The sequence below is a fragment of the Odocoileus virginianus genome, chromosome 8, assembly GCF_023699985.2.
Source record: "Odocoileus virginianus isolate 20LAN1187 ecotype Illinois chromosome 8, Ovbor_1.2, whole genome shotgun sequence".
Taxonomy (NCBI): Eukaryota; Metazoa; Chordata; class Mammalia; order Artiodactyla; family Cervidae; genus Odocoileus; species Odocoileus virginianus.
In genome coordinates this window covers 32,293,415-32,318,267 of record NC_069681.1, presented here as the reverse complement: position 1 = coordinate 32,318,267, position 24,853 = coordinate 32,293,415, and the positions used below count along the sequence as shown (strand labels likewise).

Here is a 24,853-nt window from a genome sequence, read left to right as displayed (position 1 = left end):
CCCAGGGGAGCTTCCTAATCCAGGGATCGAACTCAGGTCTCCCACACTGCAGGTGGATTCTTTATCAGTTGAGCCACCAGGGAACGACCTCCCTCCCAAAAAAAAAATTGCATAGCACTTTACAAACTACACAGTACCAACATGTATTATTACCTTATGCAAATCATACCCCTAAGAGAGAGATACTAAAAACTACCATTTCTTATGTGAAGAAAGCTCAATTGAGAAAACTTCCCAAGGCTAGAGCAAGAGTGATTGTCAGAATGTTAAATATTCTGAGATAAGAGTCTAAGAAGCTTACCCCTACACCTCAGTAGTTGATTGAACATTGTCAAGTAATTTTGTAGCATATGTAAAAACACAAACCACTTCTGCTCTATTATACTACCTCTGTCCTAATGGAGAAGTCAGTGGAAATAAGAATGCCTAGTATGTGCTTGAACCTACACAAAGCAAATAAACATAGGTGGTGGTTGAACAAGGGAAAAAAACAATGCATGTGTGCTCAGTTCTGTCTGACTCTTTGCAACCCCGTGGACTGAGTCCACCAGACTCCTCTGTCCATGGGATTTTCCAGCAAAAATACTGGAGTGGGTTGCCATTTTCTCCTCAAGGGGATCTTCCCACCCAGGGATCCAACCAGCTTTTCTGTGGCTCCTGCATTACAGGTGGGTTTTTTTTATTAACCACTGAGCCACAAGGAAAATCCAAGAACAAAAAAATTAGTATCATAAACGTTTACACTTAAAACGTGAATCATGGAAGCAAGGACAAAATCATCAAATGATAGACTCAAAAATTCCTGGGAGAAAATACCACGTAGTAAAACCAGTGGTTATTAAACTTCAGTGCGTATAGTGACTTCCTTGGTAGCTCAGACAGTAAAGCGTCTGCCTACAATGTGGGAGACCCGGGTTCAGTCCCTGGATTGGGCAGATCCCCAGGAGAAGGATACGGCAACCCACTCCAGTTCTCTTGCCTGGAAAATCCCATGGATGGAGGAGCCTGGTGGGCTACAGTCCATGGGGTCGCAGAGTCGGACACAACTGAGCAACTTCACTTCACTTCAAAGTGCTTCTTACAATGCAAACTACGAGATCCTACATACATCTGGAGACTTGGATTCAATAAGCTGAATAAGACTTAAAGCAATGTTTCCTAAATTTTGCTGTATGTGAGAATTATGTGGGTTGTTTTTAAAAATCCTAAAGGCCAGGTTGCAAGCAGAGCAATTAAACCAGAATATTGTACGTCCAGTGGTAGGAATAACAGTATCTTTTTTAGGCATTGTTTCCCTCACAGATTAACTCTAAATTGGTTAGAGTTTCAATGTCTTTGTTTTGAACAAAGATGAGAAACTTTACATAAAATTATACTGATATATTCTGAAATATATTTTAATTGTCCTCAGTAGGAATTTCATCTTAACCTGTCTCATATTTCACATAAAAACAGTCAACTCTCTGAGCCTGCAACTTTCTACAGCTCTGGGGAGTTTTGTTCAATGATGTTCTACTTCTAAGAGGAGACCCGGAACCAGAGGGCTCCCTGGTAATTCCTGCTCACTCCTTTGGGTAATTGCCTCCATTTCTGACAAAGATTTTGCTATAAGCACAGTGATTCATCCTGAAGCCTGAAGCCAAAATATGCATGGAAATCACAACTCTCAGAGATTAAAATTTATATTCGAAAGAAAAATGCTGGTGAGACTAAGGCGTGCATATGCAAAGAATTTTGGTTGCTTGGCAATCAGGTAACTTTCAGAAGAACACTTCGAAGGCAGAAGTACTTTCAAACATTCTGCTTTATAAGGATATAAAGTAAATAGGCAAGAAGTCGTGGTGCTGTGCAAAGGTAGACCAAAAGTAAGGTGCTCTCATAAATGCACTTTTGCATAACATGAGCTTTAAACTAAGCAAGCAACTCAGTAAAAACAGCTATTCAGAAAGAGAGGTTGCAGATACTACAAATGACTCTTAATAATACCGAATGACCACTCCCAACTAATGAGAAAGTTGACAAGTAAAGGATATCCAGGCAAAAAGCTCAAGGGATGTAGATTATCAGTGGGGCAAGAATTTACATCTTCCAATTGTTCTCAAAGAATTTTGCTTGTGTTTTTTTTTTTTTTTTTGCTGTTATTGTTGTTGTCTGCTTTTTTGGCTTGGCTATTATTACAGCCATAGGCAGGTGAATCTATTAAACTTATTTAGGAAGCTTTCAAAATGATCAACTCAAATGCACATACCCCTTCTCAGACCAATTATATCATTCTCTAGGATAGTGCAGCCAGTCATTAATATTTTTTAAAGTTTCCAATGTGTAGCCAAGGCTAAAATCCACTGCTTTAGTGGATAACATATCTTTCATAATAAGAAAGATATGATAATGCTAATAATGGTGCATATCTAGTAACAAATAGGATTTAAAAATTAACACTTCTCTGTTGCTCTGCACTGTGTAGTATCTGATGCAGTCTACAATTTTAATTTAGTATTGCAAAGGCATCATATGAACTTCAAATTAAATGCAAAGTTAGGTTCTCTTTGGCTTTAATTTGTAACCTATACTGTACAAATTCAATCTTGAGAAGAGCCTTGGCTTTCAAATTTAAAGAAATTAAAAATTCAACATGAGAAAAGAATATTTAGAAATAAAGAGAAAGGTAAAATTATGAGTCATAATAAAGGTAAAATTAAAGTAAAACTCAACTTTCAGCACTTCCAGCTAAATAAAGGCCACAACAAACTGATAGATGAGTTCAGGATAGTCTCGGTAAGCATAATTTGAATAAGTTTTGTCTAATATGTTTTTCCAACTGCTCTCTTTTGTTTAAACTGAATTACAGTTCATGGAATATTAAAGAAAGCCCTAGGTAAATGACACATGATTTAGAATATCACTTTACGTGTATAGACCCAAAATGGAAAAAAAAAGAAAAAAAGTTTGCTTTAAGCTTGTAAAACCAAACAGACAGTTCTTCTAGCTCTAGAGACGTTTTGTCTAAATAAATAAGACAAGAACCTATCCTCCTGGACAGAATTGGGAGCAAATGAAATCAACTCTTCAGCTGATATGTTTTTGTGTCCCCTTAACACCGGTAGTTTTATAAATGCTTGTGATTCAAAATCCAATGAAGACATTATTGACGGAAAAACAAACCTCAATCTTTTCTTGGCAAATGAGAATTGTCCTGAACTGTAAAATATTAGTTCAAGTAAGTCCAAGGTTAAGTGGAGCCTAGCTGACATTCTGAATCTGATTTTAAGAAGAAACATTGACTGTCTCTATTTAAAAAGGATTATGTAAAAGCTATATATGACAAACCCACAGCAAGCATCACCCTCAATGGTGAAAAATTGAAAGCATTTCCCCTGAAATCAGGAACAAGACAAGGGTGCCCACTCTCACCACTACTATTCAACATAGTTTTGGAAGTTTTGGCCACAGCAATCAGGGCAGAAAAAGAAGTAAAAGGAATCCAGATAGGAAAAGAAGAAGTGAAACTCTCTCTGTTTGCAGATGACATGATCCTCTACATAGAAAACCCTAAAGACTCTACCAGAAAATTACTAGAGCTAATCAATGAATACAGTAAAGTTGCAGGATATAAAATTAACACACAGAAATCTCTTGCATTCCTATACACTAACAATGAGAAAACAGAAAGAGAAATTAAGGAAACAATACCATTCACCATTGCAACAAAAAGAATAAAATACTTAGGAGTATATCTACCTAAAGAAACAAAAGACCTATACATAGAAAACTATAAAACACTGATGAAAGAAATCAAAGAGGACACAAACAGATGGAGAAATATACCGTGTTCATGGATTGGAAGAATCAATATTGTCAAAATGGCCATACTACCCAAAGCAATCTATAGATTCAATGCAATCCCTATCAAACTACCAACGGTATTTTTCACAGAACTAGAACAAATAATTTCACAATTTGTATGGAAATACAAAAAACCTCGAATAGCCAAAGTAATCCTGAGAAAGAAGAATGGAACTGGAGGAATCAATCTGCCTGACTTCAGACTATACTACAAAGCCACAGTCATCAAGACAGTATGGTACTGGCACAAAGACAGAAATATAGATCAATGGAACAGAATAGAAAGCCCAGAGATAAATCCATGAACCTATGGTCACCTTATCTTCGACAAAGGAGGCAAGGATATACAATGGAAAAAAGATAACCTCTTTAACAAGTGGTGCTGGGAAAACTGGTCAACCACCTGTAAAAGAATGAAACTAGAACACTTTCTAACACCATACACAAAAATAAACTCAAAATGGATTAAAGATCTAAATGTAAGACCAGAAACTATCAAACTCCTAGAGGAGAACATAGGCAAAACACTCTCCGACATAAATCACAGCAGGATCCTCTATGACCCACATCCCAGAATTTTAGAAACAAAAGCAAAAATAAACAAATGGGACCTAATGAAACTTAAAAGCTTTTGCACAACAAAGGAAACTATAAGCAAGGTGAAAAGACAGCCCTCAGATTGGGAGAAAATAATAGCAAACGAAGCAACAGACAAAGGATTCATCTCAAAAATATACAAGCAACTCCTCCAGCTCAACTCAAGAAAAATAAATGACCCAATCAAAAAATGGGCCAAAGAACTCAACAGACATTTCTCCAAGGAAGACATACAGATGGCTAACAAACACATGAAAAGATGCTCAACATCACTCATTATCAGAGAAATGCAAATCAAAACCACAATGAGGTACCATTATACGCCAGTCAGGATGGCTGCTATCCAAAAGTCTACAAGCAATAAATGCTGGAGAGGGTGTGGAGAAAAGGGAACCCTCTTACACTGTTGGTGGGAATACAAATTAGTACAGCCACTATGGAAAACAGTGTGGAGATTTCTTAAAAAGCTGGAAATAGAACTGCCATATGACCCAGCAATCCCACTTCTGGGCATACACATCAAGGAAACCAGATCTGAAAGAGACACGTGCACCCCAATGTTCATCGCAGCACTGTTTATAATAGCCAGGACATGGAAGCAACCCAGATGCCCATCAGCAGACGAATGGATGAGGAAGCTGTGGTACATATACACCATGGAATATTACTCAGCCATTAAAAAGAATTCATTTGAATCAGTTCTAATGAGATGGATGAAACTGGAGCCCATTATACAGAGCAAAGTAAGCCAGAAAGATAAAGACCATTACAGTATACTAACACATATATATGGAATTTAGAAAGATGGTAACGATAACCCCATATGCAAAACAGAAAAAGAGACTCAGATGTATAGAACAGACTTGTGGACTCTGGGAGAAGGCGAGGGTGGGATGTTTCAAGAGAACAGCATTGAAACATGTATATTATCTAGGGTGAAACAGATCACCAGCCCAGGTTGGGTGCATGAGACAAGTGCTCGGGCCTGGTGCACTGGGAAGACCCAGAGGGATTGGGTGGAGAGGGAGGTGGGAGGGGGGACTGGGATGGGGAATACATGTAAATCCATGGCTAATTCATTTCAATGTATGACAAAAACTACTGTAATGATGTAAAGTAATTAGCCTCCAACTAATAAAAATAAATGGAGAAAAAAAAAAACCTTAAAAAAATAAATAAATAAATAAAACAAAAAAAAAATAAATAAAAAGGATTATGAATTTGTTTTTAAAATTGTGAAATGATTTATAGGTGCTCTAGTCTATTCTTTTCAATTCACAAAAATTAATGCAGTCATTACATATTATACATGTATTACATATATATAAGTATGCATGTATTAATTTAAAACACATTATGGGAAGAAATTCTTAATTTCTTACACCTTATTTTATTTTTTGAAGGCGTGCATGTGTGCCAAGTCACTTCAGTCGTGTCCAGTTCTTCGTGACTCTAAGGACTGTAGCCTGCTAGGCTACACGCATGCACACCTTCAAACTATAAGATAAGATGTAAGAGATGAAGAATTGCATCTCCATGTGTTTTAAATTATACAAATACTTTCCTTTATTTCCCAGCTACTTAAAATATGCATCGTAAGTGTCAATTATTTAATTTCCCTCACAATTTACAACTAATTATGAATCCCTCTTCAGTAAGATGCAACAACTCTCTTAATCCACTAATACAATGATACATTTTCTAGTAAGTTGACAGACTCTATCATGTAAATAAGAATACACGTTTACAAACTGATGGTTAAAAGATGTGTTGTGTTAGTTGCTCAGTTGTGTCTGACTCTTTGCAACCCCCATGGAACCCTCCAGGCTCCTCCATCCATGGAATTTTCTAGGCAAGAATACTGGAGTGGGTTGCCATTCCCATCTCCAGGGGATCTTCCTGACCCAAGGATCGAGCCCTGGTCTCCTGCAAACAGGCAGTTTCTTTAGTGCCTGAGTCACCAGGGAAGAATATTATTAAAATAATACGGAAAAAAGTCAGAGATTTAAGTCAAATAATTTGCAACTTAAGCCTTTCATGCAAAGTAACAAATGCAGTGTTTTGTATGTATATAGCAACCAAATATACACTGGCTTAAAAACATTCAGGTAACCAAAACAAAATAAAATTAAAAAAAAAAGTCAACAGTACCCAGGTAATTACATAGTTACACAACACTTTTCTCTAAAATGTCTTCTACAAGTTTATTACCATAACTTTAGCTCTTCAGACCTATCTATATCTAAAGACAATCAAAGATATATGCTTTTATGCTTTAATAAGTAGTCTAACCATAGTTCAGTAGTTTTAAATGTTTATCTTTAGATAAAAAGTGGATTGACACAAATATATTAACAGAGCAACTATCATACGGATTTCCATGTAATAAGGAGTTTATACCTTCAAGTGAGGGGCTGTTTACAATTTCAAGTGTGGATCTCAATCAGGAAAGTCCTACGGGATAAATATCATGGTTTAATCATATCTTCCAAGACAGACACTATCAACTCAAGAAGTCCAAGGAATACGTAGAGACATCACAACCCATTGGTATTTTGTATCTTTTCTATTAGAAACAATTATCCTTTGATTTTGAAAGCAATCTTATGTACAATAAGACTGATAATAATTAATAATTAATAATAATAATAATTAATAATGACAGTAGCATTGCTTATTTTACTATTTTGTTCATTTGCAGGATGCTATCCACTCAGAATACTGTGGGGATGGCCGAAGGGGATAGTGGTTCACTAGGAAATACTCCAAGGGGCATGGACTGAACTAGTATCATCCCATATACTCTCCGACTAGTTTTGAGAAATAAAAAATACGTGTGGATTATTTTTTCCCATAACCGAATTTGCCTTCCAAGTCACAGGAATTATGTGTGTGTGTGTGTGTGTGTCAGTGGCTCAGTCATGCCCAACTCTGCGACCCCATGGACTGTAGCCCACCAGGATCCTCTGTCCAAGGGATTCTCCAGGCAAGAGTACTGGAGTGGGTTGGGTTGCCATTTCCTTCTCCAAAAGGAATTATGAGTTAGTCTGTTTTAGGTTAGGTTTTAGCTCAGAGGTTTGTTTTCCAACATAATCTATTATTGAGTGCACGTGCTATTTGCTTTAAAGCATACGCAATGCAAAATCCCATCATATTAAACTCAAACAAATTGAGTCTCTTCCCGTGAAATCACAAACATCAGGCGACAAATGGAAGCCATTAAAATAGAACTTTTTAAAACCATGACAGATGAGTCATAGAAAGAAGATCCCTGCATTGCTGCCAATTATGGACATTCACTAAAACTAGGAAAGCTAGATACATAACAAGACCAGGGTCACTGGTGAATTCTGACATTATGTCACCCATACATAGATTCACTGTCCCAAAATGTCACATTCACTTCACTCCTGTCCTCACTAAAAGACATCATTCCTTGAAATTGACTTGAAGACCATGCACAAAAACATCATCTTCCGAAGAAATCATTTGGCTTTGAGGCTCTGGTGAGTAAATGACATATACTTAAAGCTCATTTATCATTATAACTACAAATTTATGGGCTCTGACCCTTTTATTCAACATATATCACAGTTCTCATCTCTTACCATATAGCTGAGTTATCTTCTTGTTTTATTCTTTGCTCTATGGCTGAACTGAATTGCTCAGTTTATAAAACATGGTACTTTGGGCTTAGCATAGGTAGCATCATTACGCTTCTCCCCTTTCACAATTCTCAAACAGCAAGCATTAAATTCTAGTCATTACCTGATTCTCAGTGCACATCCTTATTGACCTTTGTTTTAGGAAGAATATACTGGACAGAGGAGGCTGGCGGGCTACGGTCCACGAGATCACAAAGAGTCAGACACAACCGAGTGACTGAGTACACACACACACACACACACACACACTTCCCTAAATCGTGTGCAGCTATTTGCTTGCAAGATCCTTCCATGGAGGTACACGTATGCATTCTTGAATATACCTTGGTGAACCTACAGCAATTAACTCAGAGAACAGAGTTATGATGTTGGAAATCTGAAAGATTGTATGGCAAGTGCCAAAGACCAACATTCTCAGTTCTAATGATATGTAGAAGTCTACAAGTATGAATTCAGATCAAGAAAATCTTTGCTTTGGGTTGATTCTTTCTAGTATTGGTAGAAAGATGGAAAAATCCCCATTATCTGGTTAAAATGGGAACTCCCAGCCTGGAAGGACTTGTCGTCTGAGGTCCTCATCACATATATCTGTTGGTCCTTTGTGAATGTCATGACTTGGGAGCAATGCAGAAAACAAACAAACAAAAATCATAAATTCCTTATGCAGCAGTAAATATGATTTTTTAGGGTTTAGTGATTTTTGTTAAATGTCTGGGAGAAGAAAAATTGCTGTGGAACCTGTAACACAACCTTAATTGGTAAAAGCAGAATGTCTTTAAAAATGCAATAACAGTGGAAATTTAGATTTGTGCTGGATTTTTTCAACAATCATCACAACAGCTTTCACAGACTGTTGCATGTTGAAAGCACCTCTAACCTAAGACCTTGAGTGATCTGCTTAATAAGTCTTTATATGCCCGTAACTTATAAAACAGCAAACAATAACTCTGATAAGAAAACCCGGGGAGCAATTCCTCTAATTATAACAGCTAAATGGGGAGAATTGTTGCTGGCATGGAAAAGAACAGACTCTAAAGTGGTCATTTACAAAGAAAAATCCCAAAGTGAATGATTAATTTGAAACTATCCAGTGGCAGAACTAAGTATGATCTGGGGGTAATGGCAAAGGTCACAAAATAGAGATAGGGAAACAGGGAAATGGCATTGCAGGCATGCTGAGAGAGGCAGAAAAGAAATCAAGAGGGGAAAGAAAGTGACTTTTCAAAAAGGCAACATGAGAAAAGCTTTTTCTCCAAGCAAAACAAAAATGGGATCAGAGCCACTAGTGAAGCGTAAGTAACAAACTGTGAGTTTTTAAAGGAGAGAGAAGATGTCTTCTTCTTTGGGAACGTGGTGAGGGTAGAGGCAATGGGCTAGAGAGGCTTTAGATTCGAGGCTGGCAGAAAGCTTTGAACTCCAGGGCAGAGTCCTGGCTGTCCCTCGCGTGGCAGAGGTCAGTGCATAATCATAAACTAGCACAGATAATGGACATGTCTGGTCAGCATGCCAACAATCTGGTCACCGGGCAACCATGAGCGTCTTTTCATCGTTTCTCTATAGTGCTCTGTGCTGCTCCTCCGTAATCTTGTTGACAGCAGCTTGATCTAGTAGGAGCCGTGTCTAATTTATTTGCCAGGTGTACACAGTTCATTACTGGTGCTATCAATACCCAAGTAAAAGATTCTTTTAAAAAAAGGATACTAAAAATAAAATATGTGGTCCAAGAAGAAAGATATAAACATATATAATCCAAAGTAATGCCTTATTTCACCTGTGAATATTAAAATCATTTTTAAAATGTATCAGCATCTGGAAAATCAATCATGATGGATATAAAAGTGGAAATCTGCACAGGCTAAGCATTTGACTGGCAACCTCATCAAGGGTCCTAGCAGGAAGGAAAATTAAAAGAACTGAAATGCTATTATCTGGGTTGTTGTCGTAGTTTAGTTGCTAAGCCGTGTCTGACACTTTTGCAACCCCATAGACTGTAGCCCTCCAGGCTCCTTTGCTCATGAGATTCCCAGGCAAGAACATTGGAGTGGGTCGCCATTTCCTTCTCCAGGGGTTCTTCCCAACTCAGGGATCAAACTTGCACCTTCTGCATTGGCAGGCGGATTCTTTACCACTGATGCCACCAAGGAAGCCCCATTGTCCAGGTACCCTCCCTTTAAACTTGAGAAAAGCCGAACTAAGGCTGTCTTCTTCCTCTTTTAAGTATCTTTTATAGGAAAATATGAACATTTCATCCTGGCAATTTGGATACCCAGAAATTTCCCTGGTTGTTACACATACATTAAATAAAATAATCATATACTTCTTCAATATGGCAGGGTAACAAATGCTAAATGGAAAATAAACCAAAACCTAAATATGGATTAAATACTTTTCTCCTAATATACACATCAGAACCTTGAATGCCAGTCTTTTCCTTGCAATGGGGTGATTTCTCTGATACAAATTTGAATAGAAGTATGATTTCCTTTTTAACAGTTAGGAGACCCAATTAGGGGGCTCACTTTTAGGAGACCCAGAAATGCATCACAATTAAATAAATTATATTTTCAAAATCATCAATGTGATAAAAATACAGGTGGCTTTCCATGAAGTGTTTTCTCCAAATGAGGTGATAAAATGGCCCTCTTAAGGATATGACATAGGATACATATTACTGAAAGTTGAAACAAAAATTTTACTAAAATAATGACCAAAATGAAATTATATTCTGTGTTTAAAAACCATAAAACCCACAGAATGAATGAATTTAGTTTTCAAGGAAATCAATTTAAAAAGCAGTAAAAATTTCCCCTTTAGAATCATGCATGAACCGTTTTATAATATATTTATTTATACTATATTGAGTTTTGTCTAGTTTCAGGACATCAAAAGATGCCACAGAAATGTTCTTTTATGGGGTCAACTTTCATGGGATTGTTTCTAGATCATTTCAATGACAGAGTGAAAGCAATGTGACATTAAGAAAAGATAGTAACGACAGTTGTAGGCACGAGAAAGAAACCCTGAGGTCTACCAATGAAGTGAACTGAGTTGTAAAGCTTAAAATACAGAAGAGAAAAGAAAATATTTCTTACCCCAAAGCTCCAAATTTTTGTTTCCTATGAGCTTGTTGCTTTCATAATTGGAAAAGGATCTCAGAAAGGTTATTTCCTTTGTCTTTGAAACTCATTAGACTTTATGAAACTTAGAAAGACATTACATTTGCAGATCTTTTACAAGCATGGACAATGTGTGAGTGCTAATCTGAAGAACGGTACCTAAGTGTGATCTTTACTTGAGATGACAAGTGTGTATTCACACTGATGGATAAATATAAATGCGCTGTGTGGACGATCATAACTTTAGTCTTTTTAAAAATCTGAAGAGAGATCCTGAGCAGATGAGAGGGGGAGAGGAAGAAGGACCCTTTCTCCCTGCCAACCCGGTGCTTCCAGTCTGGGATCTCTGCACATAGGACATGTCAGAGGGAGGATCTGCAGCTGGCACTGTGCCCCCAGGCCGACCGCGCAGTTGGGAAGATCTGACTTGTTCGTGACGTGTCTGCGATAGGCTTGGCGGTGTTTGCTGACCTTACGTTAAAATTAGCTGTCATCATTCAGCCAGAACATAATCAGAACACAATCAGAACAAGATCTGAAGATCAAAGAAAACATGACTGGGTGTTTCATCCATTTCTTGGAAAGCATTTCAAATGTCATCATCACATTATAAAAAGTCATTCAGAATTCTCCAGGTCATGCAAAGGGCACAAATGCTTCAGTTAGTTCTAGTGGCCTTGCCTGCTTCTGTGAGTCTTCTGAGCTAGCTATTTTCTCCTCCTGTGATACAAGTCCACCTACTAACCCCACTCTGTGGTCCATCTAAGGAATGAGTTGTAGAAGAATGAATTCTCCGAAGAACTAAAATTAACTGGATTTGTGAATTAAAAACCTTATGTTGTTGTTTAGTTGCTAAGTCATGTCTGACTCTTTTGCGACCCCATGGACTGTAGCCCACCAGGCTCCTCTGTCCATGGGATTCTCCAGGCAAGAATGCTGGAGTGGGTTTCCATTTCCTTCTCTAGGGCATCTTCCTGATCCAGGGATCGAACCTGCATCTCCTGCGTTGGCAGGCAGATTTCTTTACTTAGCTCGCCTATACACTATCCCAAATACTTCTTGATGTGTATTCAGAAAAACGCCTAGATGAGGATGAAGAGAAAACACCCACATTTACATATCAGAATCCTAATTTCTATGTGTGTACTCTTGTCATTGTGTAGGAAAAGAGATGTCGTCTCGATGGTGGTTTATGGTTATAGAACACCTAGACACAAACACACACCACAGAGTGCCGCAGGGCAAGAACTTGACTTCCCCGCGTGGTAACATACTGGGTGTGCCGCAGTCACCCCTGAAGATTACTGACTTACCCTTTAAAAACTCACTTTGAAGTGGAATCAACAAGATTAGTTCATGAATACATCATACTCTGGGATTCTGCAGTCTCTACGTTTCCAGGACTTGGGTATGATATTTCTACATCTTTATCTTGCTAGTCTCACCATCAACATCTCAAATGTAAAATCACATCTGGTAACTGACAATGCAGTTCTGCCACTTTTTTTAAGAGTGAAAAATTATTTTAAAGCATGAAGGGCTTGTTGGTAGAACACTGACATCAATAGGAAATGCAATTAAGTATTGAGCAGAATGGTTAAGGTAATTTTAACATGCTATTATTGAATCAATTAGTACACAGTAATTTGCCAGATATTCAGTGTTTCAGCAGACCCTTGGGCGACTCTCTCATTAAGCAAATGATTTGAATATTGAATAAATGAAATTAAGTGTGATGGTGTACCATATTCCATAGTTTTCCATAGTCATGTTAGGAACATAATGTCTAATGAAGCTATTATTCATTAAAAATTTAAACAATGTGATATTTTAGTCCTGGAAGTTAACATTTTGACGAGTCTGAGGAATTTCTAATTGGTCCCAAAAACTGGCCATCAGGAATAAAATAATAAAATCAGGGCTGGTTTTCAGGACTCAGAGAACCAAAGTCAGACTTTGGCTTAAACAAACAATCACATATTGCTGACATGATTTCTTTCCTCTCTTTAGGTTATTGTTATTGCATCAATGATGCATGAAAATTAATAAGAACCTTGTCTGCATTCAAATTCCTACAAGGTGCTGATTTTTTTTTTTTAGATGAACACAGGGGAACCATTGCCCAAGGCATTTCTTCTGTCTACCCATTTCAATGTACAAGCACTCTCACGAAATGTAATTTTAAATTAAATAAACATTCACTGCTATTTCTCCTGGGTATACATTTGGCCTTGCTAAGTCTATAAAAACAACCTTTTAAAGGACTGAAATTTCATTAGATAAACAGTTAACCCATTTATGGTACCTGTGGAACAATTTCTTAATAATTTCCTTTTTTATTTTAATATGATATTTCATGTTACAATTTATTTCTCCATGGATATTAAGAAAATGCCTCTTACTTCACCTCTAGATGAAAGGTGCCTAGAGAATTTTGAATAGCTTGAAAGTTGTTTTTTCTGCTATTAATGTTTCTAGAAATACAGATTTATGATTGAAATTTGTGAACATTTAACATGCCTTCTAATAAAAGCAGTTATTTCTAATACCACAATAAATATACAACTCTGTTAGGTATGTGGTAGGTAGAGTCACCTATATTGCAAACTCTTTTTTTTTAATGTAACTTTTTATTGTGTATTGGGGTATTAAAAGATGCCTACTCCTTTGAAGGAAAGCTATGACAAACCTAGACAGCATATTAAAAAACAGAGATGTCACTTTGCTGACAAAAGTCTGCATAGTCAAAGCTATGGTATTTTCCAGGATGTATGGATGTTGAGAGTTAGACTATAAAGAAGGTTCAGCACAGAATTGATGCCTTAGAACTGTGGTGCTGTAGAAGACTCTTGAGAGTACCTTGGACTGCAAGGAGGTCAAAACAGTCAATCCTAAAGGAAATCAGTCCTGAATATTCATTGGAAGGACTGATGCTAAAGCTCTAATACTTTGGCCACCTGATACAAAGAGCTGACTCACTGGAAAAGGACCCTGATGCGGGAAAGATTGAAGGCAAAAGGAGAAGAGGTTGGCAGGGGATGAGGTGGTTAGAAGCATCACTGACTCAAAGGACATGAATTTGATCAAACTCTGGGAGATAGTAAAGGACAGGGAAGCCTGGTGTGCTGCAGTCCTCAGGGTCACAAAGAGTCAGACACAACTTAGTGGCTGAACAACAACAATGGCTGATTAACAATGTTGTGATAGTTTCAGGTAGACAGCAAAGGGACTCAGCCATACATACACATCAGTCCATTCTCCCCAGAACTACCCTCCCTCCCAGACTTCCACATAACACTGAGCATAGTTCCCTATGCTATTCAGTAGGTTCTGGTTGGTTATCCATTTTAAATATAGCAGAGTGTGGGATCTTAGTTCCCTGATCCAGGATCAAACCCAGGCCCCCTGCAGTGGAAGTACAAAGTCTTAACCACTAAACCACCAGAGACATCCCCTACACTGCAAATTCTTAATACCAAACATTTTTTCATTGCTTCTATTGATAACATTAATTGATAATTGCAGGATAGGAAGCAAAATGTTAAATGGCAATATTTAAATAATTAACAATGCAATAGATGCTCAGTCGTGTCTGATTCTTTGCAACTCCACAGACTGTAGCCCACCAGGCGCCTCTGTCCATGGAATTCTCCAGGCCAGAATACTGGAGTGGGTTGCCATTCCCTTCTCCAGGGGATCTTCCCAACCCAGGGATCGAACCAGGTCTCCCGCACTGCAGGCAGATTCTTTACCATCTGAATCACCAGGGAAGCCTTAAGTGGAAAAGTTAACACAAATGGGGAGTCAGTGAAGGTCAACCCTTTGTCATTATGCCCTCGTGAAGGGCATTCACAGATAATTTCTTACATGACATTGGTAAAAGCTTCTCCTCTCACAACATAAACCAATATTCACCATTTGTCAGACTAGTACCTTTAGGTACTATTTGTACCAGCATAAGAGTATAGTAGACAGATATTTCCTCTTTGGCCACATAACTATTTCTGCTAAATGGTGACCTGGATTAATAACCAAATAAAAACCTCCATCTTGTCAAAGATGCAGCAATTCTAAAGCCTCATAAAAATATCTTGCTCCCATTCAGTCTCTATCTTTACTGGGACAGCAAATAGATACCAATTAGGATGCCTCTGCATGGACTGAGATGTACCTATTAACAAATGACTCATCTCCTCACTTATATAGTTGTCAGATCTTAAAACCAATATCTAACTCTAAATAAAACTCTCAAGAGATCTCCTCTGTCTTTACTCAGAAGAACATTATGTACCTTGTCATGAACTTGCAATCCAAATGGAATGCATTTCCTTAAGACAAACAACCAGAGTGAAACCATATGTAGCTCAGAGCACAAAACACCCTTCTATAACACAGAGAAATAATTCAAAGTTAAAATTTACTGTGTATGGAGTTCACATATATGGAAACAATAAGTTCCATGAGGCCAGGGGCTATATCTGTCTTTTTCATTATTATTTCTCCAGGTTCTAGCATGTGTTAGATCAATATTGATTGACAGGTAATATTAGAAAGAAAATGTGACCAATAATTTTAGATGAGTAAACAGTCACTATTCTTGCCATAATACCATAGCTCTAAAATCAGCAGAAACAAATAGCATAAAGAAGAAACAAGGAAAATTATCATAAAAGGAACAGTTTTGCCAATTTAATAAATAATGTGATATAAAACAGCCAATTTGGTTTTTCAAAAATGGTTGCTATAGTAGTTTTTCTGAAGAAAAAGAATCATATTTTTATGATTTATTTTATAAATTATTTTTCTTGTTAATTCCCAAGTAACTAAGAAACGGAATATAAATTACTAAGAAATGGGTTGCACTGAGGAATCTTAGAGAAATACCCAACTTCTATTCAGAGCCCACCATGAACTCATGGTTCTTAGGTTCTCAGAGTAGCTTACATACAACCCCATTCCCAGAAATAAAAAGAATTCTCTAAAAGTAAAACACGGAATCAGAAACAAAAATGTTCGATTTTACTTGAGTGGATGACGAATCCAATTTCAGTAAGGAGGCCTCCCACATATACAAACAACTTTTAAAGACCATAATCCCCCCCAATTTTAGTAATATTAATTATGCTTTAATGTTAGAGCTGCTTTATCATTCCTTACATAGTCTACCTGGAAAAGGAAATGGTACCCCCTTCAGTATTCTTACTGGGAAAATTCCATGGACCAAGGAGCCTGGAGGGCTACATACGTGGGGGTCACAAAAAGCCGGGAACGGCCGAGCAACTGAGCATGCATGCATACGGTATACCAACCTTCTTAGCATTTACGGAGTTTTTTGCAGTTTTTTTCATGGTGTGGAGAATGAAAACAAAGAGATAGTTCATTCTCAAACATTATCTTTTGATTTAGGATTCAATTTTTCAGGTAGTCTTCAAAATTCCTTACATATAAAAATTCCTTTCACCATCTACCATCCATCCTTGACAAATATAGATTTTTTAAAAAAATTGAAACATTTAGATATAACTTAATTTTTTTTTGCTATCTACAGTACTTTATATTAATAGTTTTCACTCTAGAGTAAAATAGGATTCAACTGCAAACTGTGATGATTTTTTTCTTTCTCACTATATCATTTACAAACATATGGAAATAATAAAATCCTTTCTGCATCTTTACTCTAATTATCATTATTCATGCTCTTACTTTAAATTGTTCAAGTTTAAGTGGTAGTGACATTTACTAGAAATCAAGGCTTACTTTTTTGCTTGAGATTCTTTTTTTTCAGGGGAAGGCAGCATCACCACTCAACTTATTAATGCAAATATGACCATGTTAGAGGCAGACATTGCATATCTGAGTTCTGCCTCTGTGGGATTATCATGCCCTTTCAGAAAAGGAAATGTGTAAATAACTGCTTTTCTGCAATTCCAACTCAAGAAATAAACAGACTCATCTCCTCTCTGCTGATGTTTAATGTTTTTCGTGGGGAAGTGATAAGTGGCATGCATAATAAATATCATGCATAAGGAAGGCACTCAAGGAGCAGATTAATAAAATCTGTTGGTGAAACTGATTCCACCTTAACAATGAGCAATCAAGAACTACAGACTGAAGACTTCCTACATATCCATCACTATCGAAGGAGTGATAAGAAATGTACAAATATAATCACGGAATTACAGATTCGGCGAAGAGATAGGAGAAAAGAGTCTTAGAATTATTCATCTAGTCAAGATGTCCTCTGAATGGTTTCCTCCTATCTATTTCACTTTAGAGGGTTTGTTTGTCTGTTTTTAAATCAGGAATTTTTCACACATCTTTGAAGCCCCAGTGCCTACAACACACAATAGCTGTCAATGGGAGGCATGGGATAATGTGGGTTGATGTGAATGAGCAAATAACTGAATTTATGATTATACACATCTCTGCAGAGTTCTTGGCTCTTCAACCTTCATTTAAATGTTGAGTAATTATACTGAGCAGCAATAATCTTCTATATATTTCTTACACACTCTTCTGATATCAGACATGTGTTTAATTTTTGTGAGTCTTTGGTATACTTAAAAAAATGTGTGTGTGTGTGTGTGTGTGTGTGTGTGTGTGTGTAAAATGATGGGCCCACATGAGATCAATCCACTCTCTACCTGGGACCCAGAAAAGATGCTCAAAACCCCAGGAACCTGCTGACCATCTAAGGCAGGAGGGAACCTCCTTTGCTTTAGGAATGGGACTTGTGTAGGAGTGTCCTGCCGAGAGAAAACCAAACTAGTCTCAGAGGAAGCACAGGCTTAGGGAAAAATAAACAACAGATAGATATATTTATTTCATTAGCAATTAAAAAAAATCTCAAAAGAGTTCGCTTCTGAAGCAACCCAGATTCGTTGTCACTGGAAACCTGCTCTTTACAGGATGTGCTTGTTCTGAACCACCCTTCAGGCCAGGAGGTGGCCCCAGGTCCATCAGCTCAGGGAGACCCTTGGAGCTTTACAGGAGGGAGATGTCTCTCTTCCAGGATTGAAAACCAGCTGTTATTAGTTGGACATTCAATGTCTTTCTTTCTGTTTCTCTTACTTTATTTTCTTAAGTTTCAGCAAGATTCCTGTCTTCCCCTATTTTATCTTGATACTCCAGGTCACATTTCTTGTCCTATTCTTTCCAGATTGAATGGAATGATCGCAGCTGGGACTCTTCTCCGAGCACTTCCCCAAAGGCCGACTCATCTGGTCAGTAGGAAAGGTGAGCATTTTTACCGGTCAGGTCATTCTGCTTACTTCATCAGGCTTGCCCGGTGGCTCAGTGGTAAAGAATCCGCCTGCCAGTGCAGGAGACGTGAGTTTGATCCCTCAGTTGGGAAGGTCTCCTGGAGAAAGAAATGGCAATCCACTCCAGTATTCTTGCCTGGGAAATCCCAGAGGAGCAGAGGAGCCTGGAGGGGTATAGTTCATGGGTTCATGAAAGAGTGGGACATGACTAAGACTGAATACACAACACATTCTGCTTACTTCATGGGGGCTTGAGGCAGACTGTGAATTTGTAAATGACAACAACAGTGATAATAATAAAGCAATGGCAAATATAAAATCATTTATATTTTATATAATGATGCAGTGATGCAGACCCTTGTTTATCAAGGGTGCTCCTTCAGGCACGTGTGTTAGAAATGCATATTCAAAATTCTGAATTGGGGTTTAATCAACCTTTTAGGTGAATGTCCTGGAGTCTGGATATTTACCATGCTATCTGAGGAAGAAATATGTATAATGAGGATTGCGAATTTTTGTAAGACTATCCAAAGGTCTGATATATTGTCCCCATGTTACTAGCATCATTTTTATAAAGGTACAAGATATGAATGTACTCAGCATGGTCTTCTGTTTTATTACCTGGTGTCCCAAATTGCTCCTATTGATTCTGTATATTTACGAAACAGGCAAAATATATTAGAAAGCTTTTTGAAGAAGTCGTGCTATTTAATAAGGTTCTTTCTAACATCTAACTTCACCCATGCAGATGCTGTTGACCCAGCTTCTTCATCTCTGTCTGACATTCTGGAGGAAAAGGAAAACACCATCATCCATCGCAGAACAACTCTTTTGCCACCTGCAAACCATTCTTAAGACAGTCTTAGATGGACTGTTCCAGGACACACAAGCTTTGGCATCATCCAGTCATCATTTAGCGGGGTTATTAACCCACCTGGATATCCTGGTCCAACTGAAGGCAGCCTCTTCATCCACCCCAGCTCCCTCCTGCTTCTGGGTTTTCTTTTCTTCGAGGGAGGCATCACAGCTCACCAGATTCTGATTTATTCATGTCAGAGTGAGCCGTGGTTCTGTTGCCTCCCATACCCAGGCAACCACAGACTTCTTCCCGCCACTTCTTTCTTTCTTTATGTGTTTTTGGCTGTGCTGGGTCCTCACGGCTGCATGGGCCTTTCTCTAGTTTCAAAGAGCGTGGCTACTCCACTGTGGCAGCAGGTTTCTCCCTGTGGGAGCTTCTCTTGTGGTGGGGCATCGACCCTAGGGCTCAAGGGCTTCAGTAGTTGTGGCCTCTGGGCTCATTAGGTGTGGCTCCGGGGCGCTAGGGCACAGGCTTAACAGGTGAGGGCCACGGGCTTACTGGCTCCACTTCACATGGGGCTCTTCCCAGCTCAGGGATTGAACCCGTGTCTCCTGCATCGGCAGGCAGAGGCTTGACCACTGAGCCACCAGGGAAGCCCTCCATAACGTCTCAGGAACCATCTTCAAATATCTCTCCACCATTTCCAACCCCTTAATTCCCGAGTTGCCAACACCAGTGTCTCTTGGCCCAGAAACAAAGCGAACAGGTGTGGGGCATGCCTTCCTTTATTCAGTCAAGCAGCTGTTACTGTGGCCACGCTGCAGCTCAGAGTACAGGATCCGTCCCAGCCACTGCCTGGTACATAAAGTCAAACAGGAAGTGGGAGGCATGGGTGGTCACGCCACCTGCACTGGGGTAAAGAGCGAGCAGCTTCCTGAGGATGGATGTCCAGGGATGTCGTTCAGAGGCAAGGCGGGTATCACGGATGAGGGAACAACTCACACAAGACTCCATGGGCACAGAAATACAGGGGAGGGATCATGTGTGCCTGTGGACGCGAAACTGCCAGGCAAGAAGAGAAAGCGTTGGCAGGAAGTTCGATACCCCACTGAGACATGACAAAGCAGTTCCATCTTTATGCCCAAACCTGAGCCATGAACAGAGGGGCAAATGTCAAGAAGAAAAGAACACTGTTCCATCTTGTTTTGCGAGAGTTGTGGACTGGGCAGAAGGATGAAGCACTGATGGTAGGAGGTGGCTGGGAGGTCTGAGACTTTCCCGTCTGGGAGTTCTTATTAAGTGGAGGACAGATAGCAACACAAATAAAGGAACATAAATGAGGGATGCCCGCTGGCACAGAGCAGGGACACTGGGGCCCCCTTTGTGGAGAGGGTCATGAAACCATTTCTGAAAGATACAACTATCATATCGGAAAAATTATCTCAGGCCAACTAAATAAGACTTTGAAGTCCCTGAAAATACTTTTTTTCAGAACACACAGCATTTAGCTTTCCTCTTCCTTAATTATAGACTATTTCACTGCTGCCCCATGCCAACACACACAATCAGTAAGCATGCATAGTTTCAGCACCCGGATACCCCAGGGCCTGAGCGAAGAAGCATGCAGCACTGCTTCAAATTTTTACAAAGTTCAACTTAGCGGCAGGTGAAGTTAGGAAAATCAAATATTTTATTTCACCCAGTGTTAGCTCCTGGGCCTGGGTCGTCTGCCTACCAATTTTCACCAAACTACTCTCACCATTTTGGTCTAAAGCTACCATCATTATCCCTACCAGCCATGGAAACAATGCTTGCTGTGTGGAGGTTGGTTTTTGGGCTACCAGCTTTAGAATCACCCACCTGTGAAGGAGGGATTCTTATTAAACTGTGGATTCCTGGGCCTCCCCCGAGACATATTGTGTTGAAATATCTAGAGGTTCACCCAAGGAATCTTCATGTTCCCTATTTGTCCATGTGACTCTTATGAGTCCTGATATTTACAATGTTTTTTCTTGATTTGCTTTTAAATCTATATGGAAAGGAATTGTCTTCCTCTTCACCTGCATCACTTGGTTAAGAGACTCAGATGAAATACCAATTTCAGGAGAACACCAGGGCTGTTTCTCTAGGTGGCTGCATCGGGGTAACAGAAACATTTATAGTCCCACTTTGGAAAGCAATATTCACACTAATGTCAGCCTGTGATAAGACAATGAAAATGAATCTTTATACGCTTTATGTACATTTTTTAACCTCATCATCGAGAAAAGTCAACCAGATTGAAACCAGAATTTTAACACCCCAAATTATCTTAAAGCATCCAAGGAACATGTTTCCCTGCCTTAGATCCAAGATCTAAGGTTTTATCCATTTTATCATCAGTCTCCTTTCTTTCCTTCCCCCACAGCTCCTCACTTTCTTATATCAGAAACACCCTTAGGCTTCAACTATTCTCTATTTCTGCCCAACTGATGAATGCTATTTTTCTTTCCTCCCAAATTTTCTTGAGTGTTTGGAATTTACATTCGAACCTTAACTTTCTATGGAGGATTAACTTAGTCTTTCAAAGTTGTAGGTTTGGAAGGGAGAAAATAAACAAACAGACAAAAAACAAAAAGAAACAAACTCTTGACTGTTCCTCACAGCACTATAAATAGTTTGGAGTTGGTCAACATGCATTTTGTTTCCTAAACATTATTTTAAACTAATTCTTTAAAAAAATATTTCCTTGTCAGTTTCTGTTCTGTGAGCTTACAGCCTGAGTTCTATCTTCAAGCAAACTGTATCTGACATCAAATCTCTGGAGAGAGGCTTCTTCAAGTAACATATTATAATAGTTATGACCACAAAAGAAATGACTATTGTCATGTTGATGAAAAGATTCCACAGGGAACAAATGCCTTCAGCATTGGAAATGTGATTATTTACATCTCAGTCAAGATTCCTTCTTTCACCCCCCTGAGGTGAAATTATCTGACAAATTAAATATCTTTATTTGGATGGCAAGGGATTATGAGAGTTTCAAGTCATATTCCAAGAGTGACTTTCATTTAACAGAACTCACTTTGAGAGATCTCAGTATTTTACTGGCTACATTCCAAATCTATAGATCCTCAATAAAACTGATCTTATGTCAGGAACTAGTCTAATTTGATCTTTTTAAAGTGGGCACAAAACAGATTGCTTCATTTCTCAGAGTTCAATCTTTATATCAAATTTTTTCTTTAAATCTTAGCTTCAGTGGAGTTTTCCTTTTAAAAAAGTTATTCAGCTTAGTTCAAAATTTCTTGCTGGGGTTAACCCATGTTAGCTTTAAAATTTTAAGCTCGAACGTTACATGGAACACATTTTAAGAATATTAAACACCCAGTATATAATAGCAATATGTACTTCCCAGGTGGCTTAGCAGTAAAGAATCCGCCTGCCAGTGCTGAAGATGCATGAGACTCTGGTTCAATCCCTGGTCCTGAAGATCCCCTGGAGTAGGAAATGGCTACCCACTCCAGTATTCTTGCCTGCAAAACTCCACAGACAGAGAAGCCTGGTGGGCTATAGTCCATGGGGTTGCAAAGAGTGGGAAATGACTGCATGACTGAGCACACACACACATATAATATGCAACTTCCCCCCCAATAAATATTTTCTATGATTTTCTTTTACTTGAGATTCCCCAAAGGAAACAGACTATGTTTCAAATGATACTTCTTAATGTTTGAAATTAACAATTCCCTAGGTAACAATTCCCTAAAGATTTTTATGACATCATCTTGTGTTTATAACTTCTTGCTAGAATAGGTGTCAGACCAATATTATGAAAAATGTCTGGCGCATGAAAGCATTATGGTGCAATAGTTAAAAGTGATCTAATGAGTCCGACTAATAAGGCTCAAATCCTATCTCCTCTTTTTACTACCTGGGTGACTGATGACTCTTTAGGCTCTCTGTGTATCAGTAATATCATTTTAATAGTATTTGCTTAATTGGTTGGGAGGATTAAATGAGCTAAGACTGCAACACACTTAGACCAGTACTAGGGAGAGTGCACTAGGTAAATATTAACCATTATTATTATATATTATATATTATAGTAACTGTGATACTGTCTTGTGCTAGATTCTTATTTTACTAGGTTCTCAGAAACTAATTATGGAATAAAGGGAAAACATTCCTTTCTCCTGAAGTATTTGAAGTTCAAATTCCATTACCTTGAAATAAACAGAGCACTTCCACTAGAGAATTAGTAAAAACTGGAAATCACACTCGATTTTGGTCTAAATCCTTTTTATATAAGCTGCTGAGGATTCTAAGGGCCTGGTCTAGGCAGGGGTAAGCTGGGTGAACAGAGTGCTCCTTACTAGGTCCTGGGTCCAGAGCAGAGAGTCAAATATGAGAAGAAGAGAAAACCCAAGACCCGCAAATCAGAAACTCAGTGGCCTCAACTGGAAGGCCCAGAAACCAAATAACTGGAGAACCTGGAGGTGGAGCAGAAAACAGCAGGTTGGATAAAAAGCCTGATGCTCTTCCTGGGACAAATCCTGGGTGCGGGCTGCTCTCCCAAGATCTGATTCTTGGGTAGAAAGACCTTATTTAAGGTGTTGAGGACTGAACTAGCCTGCTATTGTTGTCCTACCACTTACACTGCACCAAACATAACCAGCTCTTGGATTTTAAGCTAAGACACAGACTCACTCTGATATTCTCTACCTTTAAAAAAAATGCCAGCCAGGTGCAACCCCATCACAAGAAAACAGCATCTCAGAAGCAAAAGAGATCAAACAAACATTTACACTTCCCCTGACATCAGTGCATACACTAGAGCAGGAAGACGTGATAAAATCATCTGCAGAATCAGAACTAGAGGCGATGGCAGAAACTGCATCTGATCACTTTTAGGCATTTCAGAGATGACTGGGGGAGACAAAGAAACAAAAATAAGAGCATACGCGTCAAATCCATGAAACTGACTTTCATTTGAGATAAGGCATCTCTAGGAAATGATCTTTATCTGAGTAGAGCTTTTCTAAAGGGGAGATAGGGAATTTCAGCTTCCTCTGGCTCCCAATATGTTGAATATTCATCTTGGGCAACCGAATGCAATTTGCATAATGCAGAGCCCAGGTCTGCATACAGGAATGGCCTTCAGGGAAAGAGAAAGAAGTTTTCAGAACGACTAGAGCATGTCTCAGCTCAACAGGAAGGGAATCCACGGCTCACATTTCATTTTCCTTGACAGGAATTTTCCAGATTTTTCTGAAGAAAATATATCACATTTCATGGGAGTCCCCAGAGAACCCTTCTGCTCTGCTTAAGTTTTAGCAGTGTGTGCGTGTGCAAAATGCATGCATGTATACTTTTTTTTTAATTACAATATTTAACAACAGAGGTTTAAAGAATTCATAGGAAGATGACAGGCAAACCCAAATAAGAGAATCTCCTCTGAGGCTCCGTGATTTTAATCTGTCAGTTTTTGCTCAAGGGATAGTGGAAAGAAGTATTTCCATCTTAAGTCTCTATTGCTTGGACCTGTGGCAGATAAGAATTCTAACTGCATTATAATATATGTACACAGCA

At 38.6% G+C, this 24,853-nt stretch overlaps 1 protein-coding gene across 2 annotated transcripts in view; it reads right to left on the bottom strand.

Moving 5' to 3' along the window:
• FGF14 (fibroblast growth factor 14) overlaps positions 1-24,853 on the bottom strand; it is a 603,770-nt gene that overhangs the window by 86,441 nt on the left and 492,476 nt on the right. The gene's annotated exons all lie outside the window — the stretch shown is intronic.